Source organism: Nicotiana tabacum, chromosome 16, assembly GCF_000715075.1.
Source record: "Nicotiana tabacum cultivar K326 chromosome 16, ASM71507v2, whole genome shotgun sequence".
NCBI classification, from domain to species: Eukaryota; Viridiplantae; Streptophyta; class Magnoliopsida; order Solanales; family Solanaceae; genus Nicotiana; species Nicotiana tabacum.
The window spans coordinates 108,836,659-108,843,857 of NC_134095.1; the positions used below are offsets into that span (position 1 = coordinate 108,836,659).

The 7,199-nt window shown below is 41.0% G+C and overlaps 1 long non-coding RNA gene across 1 annotated transcript; it reads right to left on the bottom strand.

Annotated features, from left to right (window-relative positions):
* Positions 1-1,730: 1,730 nt before the first annotated feature.
* Positions 1,731-6,650, bottom strand: LOC142170751 (uncharacterized). The gene is made up of 2 exons (XR_012700219.1): positions 6,030-6,650; positions 1,731-3,432 (listed from the first exon to the last, which is right to left on the bottom strand). It is a non-coding gene; the product is annotated as an uncharacterized LOC142170751 (long non-coding RNA).
* Between the last annotated feature and the right edge of the window lie 549 nt (positions 6,651-7,199).

The following is a 7,199-nucleotide window of genomic DNA, read 5'->3' on the forward strand; positions in this document are numbered from 1 at the left end:
GTTTTGTGGGGAAAAGTAATGTTGAGGTGGATTATATGGAGCTTGGGCGTAGGCTTGAGGTCGGGGTCGAGGATGGGTGTATTGATGAGGTGAACCCCTCTGGCCATGCCATGACTCGGAGACAACCATAGCGATATCTTCCTTCTTCTTTTTGCCTAGCAAACCTCTGGTACCACTCTGGATTGCCTGGGTGGTTGCTTTTATAGCAGAATAGCTCATGATCTTACTCGACTTGAGCCCCTCTTCCACCATTTCTCCCATCTTCACTACATCATTGAAAGACTTACCAATGGCTGAGATCAAGTGGCCATAGTAAGTGGGCTCCAGGGCTTGAAGAAATTATTTAACCATCTCGTCCTCTTCCATCGGAGGACTGACTCGTGCAGCTTGCTCCCTCCATCGGAACCCATATTCTCTAAAGCTTTCACTTGGTTTTTTTCCAACTTGGTCAGAGATAGGCGGTCTGGAACAATGTCTATATTGTACTGAAAGTGCCGGGCAAAGGCCTGAGCCATATCGTCCCAGGTGTACCACCTGCTGGTGTCCTGGCGGGTGTACCATTCTAAAGCTGCCCCACTCAGACTTTGGCTGAAGTATGCCATCAGTAATTCGTCCTTTCCCCCAGCGCCTCTCATTTTACTACAATAACCTCTCAGATGAGCTATAGAATCCCCATGTCCGTCATACAAGTCAAACTTGGGCATCTTGAACCCGGCAAGCAATTGGACATCGGGGAACAAACACAAATCCTTATAGGCCACACTCACTTGGTTTCCCAACCCTTGCATATTTCTCAATGATTGCTTCAGACTCTATACCTTCCTAAACATCTCTTCTTGCTCTACGTCTTGGGTGGTTTGTCAGTTTCAACATGAGGCTCAAATTGGGGAGTGTAAGAGTAAGGATCTGGGACTTTGAAAGTGGGCTCCGGTGCATAGTAGTAGGGTAGCTTGTGGAGGGGGTACAAAAATAGGAGCAGATGTCGGAGCAGGGTATGAGGTTGTTTTGGCTGGCGGAGCATGAACAGTTTGGGCTAAAGTACCGGGGTAGTTATGGTAAGGGGTAAAGCCAGGTGCGTGTTGTGGGAAAAGATCAATGGTATTGGGCATCTGGGGTTGAGAGAGTGGTGGAATGGAAGCAGGGTTTTCTGTGTAGTTGGTAGGGAACGAGGGTGGAGGGTGTCCCTTAATCCAGGCTTGATACATTTCTGCCATCTAATGCTTCAACCTCTGGACCTCCTCTTGCAGTTCCAATTCCGACTCAACAATCTCCCTTGGTGGGTCTACAACTCCAGTGTCTGTTTCCTTGCTAGCCATGACTATTTGACGCTTTGATCGGGTGTTGTATGGATGACTTGCCAGGTTACCAACAAAACCACCTTCCTGAAACTTAATAGAGATAACAGAGGACAACAACACAAAACCACCATGTTAGCATTAGAGCATTTATCAAACAATAATATCACATTACATGCAATGCACCTAGCAACAATTAATGGTTCTAAAATGGCTTTGAGGGTCGCAGGGTCATATGGCATCATCCCGATTTGCTCATTTCAATCCTTCCTTCTCTTTCTTTTCCAACTCCTCTTATCACTCTTTTCTTTTTCTTTCTCTTTTTATTTTGAACCAAAAATGATTTGATCGAACTCGATGTAGGTTGCCTACGTATCATGTCCCTCATGAATCAGACCAAGCGTAGTTCTGGAGAAGTGGTGGAAAATAAACTGAAAACAAAATCTTTTTGGGATTTTTCATTTAAAACTTTTCGATATTAAAATACAAAGGGAAATACGATAATGAAAGACATGACAAACTCAACTACACTACGACAGACTTTGACACTACCTAAAGGACTCAGTACTTCTAGACAAGACACGAAAGTAAAAGACAACATACGACAATCTCAAAACACCAAAATAGAATGACTCCTCAAGCTGCTCCTAAATGCGACTGTCCTGACCGGGATGGTCCTGGGCTGTCCGTCATGCTCAAACTCTATAACATGCCTCGTAAAGAAACACTGATGCTGGGAATAAAGGCCCTGGCCTGTGCCCCCGCATCCTGAAGGCCGACCCTAAACAAATACTGGCCGTGCTGCTCCATGTTTGCTGCCAATCCCGCTAACTGAGACTTTATCAACTCAAGCTTATCCCATGGATCTTGGTCTGATGCCTCCTCAAAATCATCTGTCTGAACTGCCCGACCCCTAAGTGTGCTGGCAATGGGGTGCTGACCCCTGGCGGGATGGACTGTAACCAAATCAAGTACTCCTGAGTACACTCGGGCCTGCCAACGTCCTCTACTAATGTATTGTTTTTCATCCTCTTTGCATTGTTCCAGTATTGCACATACCTGATTTCATCAGCCGCCTTTTTGCTGAAATTTATGATGTGGCTCCGAAGATTCAAAGTTGGAGGCTCCTCTTGTCTTCTGCCCAATTGTCGCATTACCCTAACGGGAGTGTACGGCCTGACATACTTGAGTCCTATCAGCATCAGGAAAGGCTGCATGAGGCACCCTACCAAGATAACATCCAAAGGTAGCCAAAGGTAAGCCCACAAAACATTCCCATTTGTCCTCAAACCAAGGGACTCAATCCAAGCCGTGATGCCTATTGGGTACGTAAACTTAGGAGATTTCATCCTACATTCGATGCATACCACCCGATCCCTCAAGGCACGGTCGATGGGACAAAGTAAGGAAGCGGTGTGCAAATGCTCCATCATCCACAACTGTAGCAAAAGGTTACTTCCCTCAAAATATCTGACAGCTCCCCTAACCTCACTCAGGGCTCGGTACAACTCTGCTAAGATCATCGGCCCAATGGTAACGGTTTTGCGTTGCTTCTCATGAAATAGTGCCATTACCACTGACTACAGACGGGTGCTAATGTGCCTCTCATCTAATGGAAAAACCAATAATCCCAACAAAGCAAGGCTGAAAGCTTCGATGTGACGTCTTTTCCACTTTGCCTTGGTTGTGTAGAACTCATCCCAAAAGACGTCAAAACTATCATGTGGTCCAAATCTAGCAAACAAATAATCCAAGGATATCCAGGACTGCTCGAGACATTTTAAATGCTTATTATCTTTCAGGCCCAGGTCGCTGAGGAATCTTGTCCTAGAGTGGTCTCGGGGAAGTATCATGTCCTTGCCTATATAGTTTAAACGAGTGAGACCAGACATTTCCGCCAAGGTAGGAGTCATCTCACACTCTCCAAATCTGAAAATCAAATTTTGCGGATCCCAATAAGTCAGCATCTCCTCCACTAAGTCTGGCCGGGGTGTGATATCAAGAAGGGAAGTTAGGATGCCCAATTTCTGCATTAACTCATGCTGCTCTAACGATGAAAACATTTTCCACCACTTGATCAACTTCCTAGGAATCTTTACTACCATCAGCACTTTGGATCGAATCAGCGTATCCATACCTGAATGAAGCAAACATGGTTAGAGACTCGGGACACTACGTGACCCCACCACATTTCCTAGTGGACAAATGCAGGACACAACTTGGCTATATTTGCAAAATGGCTTAAGTGGCTGAAAGTGGATGTTAGCGCAAACTTGACAAAATTGGCCCCTAATGCATGCTAAATACTCCATTTAAAGTTTACATGACTCTAATATCCCGACAATCATGGTATTAAAAATTACTTTGCGAAAATGGACCCTTTTTTGCAAAAATGGCCGATATGGCCAAATGTGGCTAGGGACGCAAACACGACATGGATGGACCTTAAAGTGATATGACACCGAGTTATAAACTCAAAATCCTAGGACATGGGTAATTGAGCCACTCTTGCGAAAATAACCCTATTTTGCAAGAATGGCCTATGTGGCCAAAAGTGGCTAGACATGCAAATTTGACAGGAATGAACCTTAGAATTATGAGGACACTTTATTGTAGACTCAAGATCCTAAGACAAGATATAACAAACTACTTTGAGAAAACACTTCTATTTTTGCAAAAACGGCCAATGTGGCCAAATATGGCTATACATGCAAGATTTGGCTACGACCCCGGAAGCCAAGAACCTAGGACCTACTAGGAAGACCGGACCCTATGTGGGTAGCTTACGTATCACGTCTCGAAAGACGAGAATCAGGTTCGCGTAGTTCGGGAAGATTAAACATGGGAGGAAGCCTTTAAAAAAATACAACTAATTTGGAAAACCCATTTTTTGTATTTTTGATGAAAATTGAAAAATATATTATTTTTTTTTGGATTTTTCTTTTTCTCCCTTTTGAATTTTTTGGGAAAATGATGGAAAATGTAAAGTCTTTTTGGATTTTCTTTTTTTGAATTTTTGAATTTTTGGAAAATGATGGAAAACGTAAAATCTCTTTGGATTTTTTATTTTCAATTTTTTTTTTGAAAAATAATGGAAAAGTGTAAAATCTTTTTTGGATTTTTCATTTTCATTTTGATTTTTGGAAAACTATGAAAAAAAATGTGAGTGGGCCCTACTTTCTTCATTTTCACCCTTCTTTCCCAAGCATCGGTCCGTCAAATGACCTTTTTATCCTCACAGATGCAACATTTAGCACATAGGATGATTAAATGTCATTTTGGGCCACGAGCCCATTTTGACAAAATTTGGACAGGCTTCCTACAAAGGGACACGGTACTTGAGACCGAGCCCTGCTAGGTCTAAATGACATGATGCAAATAAATATGACCTAAAGGCTGACCTAAGTTTGGGGTTCACTAACAAGGCAATTCGGGGGAGCGTATGGTCGATGGTGACTGCTCAAGCTTTCCACCCACTCCATACGTCCGACGACCCCCCTCCTAAATTAAATCAAGGGTGACTCAACAAAGAGTTCGTGCACGCGATGCATGTTCCGAGACTTGTTGCAGAAAGAATTGACTGGGTAATGCATATGATGACAGTTATAAAGCAGTAAACACATAAAGCAAAAACTGTAAACACATAAACAACTAGCAAATAACAAGATATAAAAACATAATAAAAATTAAGTAAATCTAATGAAAAAGCATAAAACCTCAACCAAATATTCTAAAAGCCAACAAAATCAAGTACTAGCTCCAACCCGCAAGTGTCCCCAACAGAGTCGCCAGAGATGTCACACCCCTTTTTTACAAACCTCACTAACCCTCTTAAAATAATAAAAGGACTTTGTAAAGGTTGAAAAGGATTTTCTAATTAGAACGTGACAAAATTGTGTTCAAAAGAAAATAACTCAGGGTCGCCACCTGACATTGGTTTCGGTGTGCCAGGTCACTGTTTTTTAAAAAAAAATATTTTTCCTTTCAAAACACTTGAGACTCCAAAACCAAGTCCGCACCAGAGATTCGGGTAAGGGGGTTCATTTGACTCGGAGAGAAGGTTTTAGGCACTCCCCAAATCCTGTAACTAGTACGGTTGCACACTTGATCTAGTCGGCTTTTAAAATATTCTGTTGAGGTAAAAACACAAAAAAAAAAAAAAATAAACACACAAGAGGCTAGAGGTCGTCCTCACCTAAAAAGATAAAAATAAATAAACGAAAATATTAAAGTTCTATTCTACACTATTTCTTCTACGATGTTCGCCACGGCCTCCAATTACATTCACTTCGGGGCATACCCCTAAAATAAAATATATACAAATCCCTCGGGGCATTTCCCGGACAAATTTAACTAAGGAAACGACCTCGCGCCTGAAACCAAAATATGCATAGTTCTTCCTAATATATGTTTGCCTACCCCAAAATATTTGAGTTATGCCTACTTGTTACCGAGCCTAAAAGATGTCATTAGCGATCTAATAGAACAAAATAAAGATGGCAAAGCTACTTGAGTCCAAATATGTTTAAGTCCAATGAAAGTCCCGAAATGCATGAAATGACTCATATGTTGTAAAACTCACATAGCAAGCAAGACATAAACTAATACTAATGAAGCTCTAGGGAATGTGATTAGAAAATTCAAACAAACTCAAAAAGCCAACATCAAACTCAACGTTATCACAATCAGAAACACATGAAAATCAGAAAGAGAGTTAAGAATGGAGGAATTGACCTTGAATGTTGAACTTTTAATTGATGAAAGATTCCAGCAATTATACGAGCAATTAAACCAAAAGCGACAGCCGAAATTTAAAGAAATGGCAAGCGAACTCGGACGGAACCGGGGAACTCGAGCTCGACGGACAAAACCTCATAGGCTCACCATTCAGAATCAAACAACAGCAATTTCATGTGGTTTTTATTATTTTTTGGAATTTCAAGGAGTCATTAAAATTAGAAAACTAAGAGAAAAACTTCTGGCATTAAGCTTCTGTGACATATTCAAAGAATTTTCAGTAGTACTTATGCCGATGATTAATGAAAATATTCAGAGGCACTTGAAAACGGGGTGATGTTTCTGAGCGACTGCTGCTCTCTCGTTTTCGGCGAGTTTGTCGGTGATGGAAGTGAGATAGAACGAGAGAAAGCGAGAGGTGGGGGTCGGCTGCTGTGCTGAATCGTTCTTTGATGGAGGAGGGTGCGGCTGGTGTTGTTTTTGCTGAGGGAGGTAGACGATGGGTGGAGCGGGTTCAGGTGGTTGTGGTGGTTGCCAGTGAGGGGCGGCGGCGATGGGGGTTGTTCTCTTGGGTCTGCTCGGTTGAAGAAAGGGTCGTGGGGTGTTGTTTTTGTGGTTGAAGATGGAAGATGAAGGCTAGGGTTTTTATAATTGAGTATTTTATATGAAGGTGGGAAGGGATGATGGTATTAGAGGGAAATAGATAGTTAAGATTAAATCTTGCACATAAATGGGTTAATGGGTTGGGAAGAATGGACTAAGAATAATTGGGTTTAAGTTAAAAGAAATGGACTCACACCTTTGGGCCTACAAATTTTCTTGTTGGACAAAGACAAACTCAAAAATCCTACCAAAATTAATTAAACTTAGTTAAGTAAGTAAATAAAATTTTAAAATGAAACTGCTTTTTTGTATTTTTAAATGTTATAACAATAAAGTAAAAAGTAAAGAAAATAGGCTAAAGTCATGATAAAATTAAGATACCATGAATAAAAGTATACTAATTGATCTTAAGCTAAAGATAAAAATATAGAAAAGCGATAAACACGATAAATAAACCTATTTTATGTTTTTTTATGTCTTAGGACTAAAAGTAAAAAGATTAAAATTATATTCAAATAAAGTCAAATAAATATTTTAAAAATATTAAAACACTAAAACTAACTT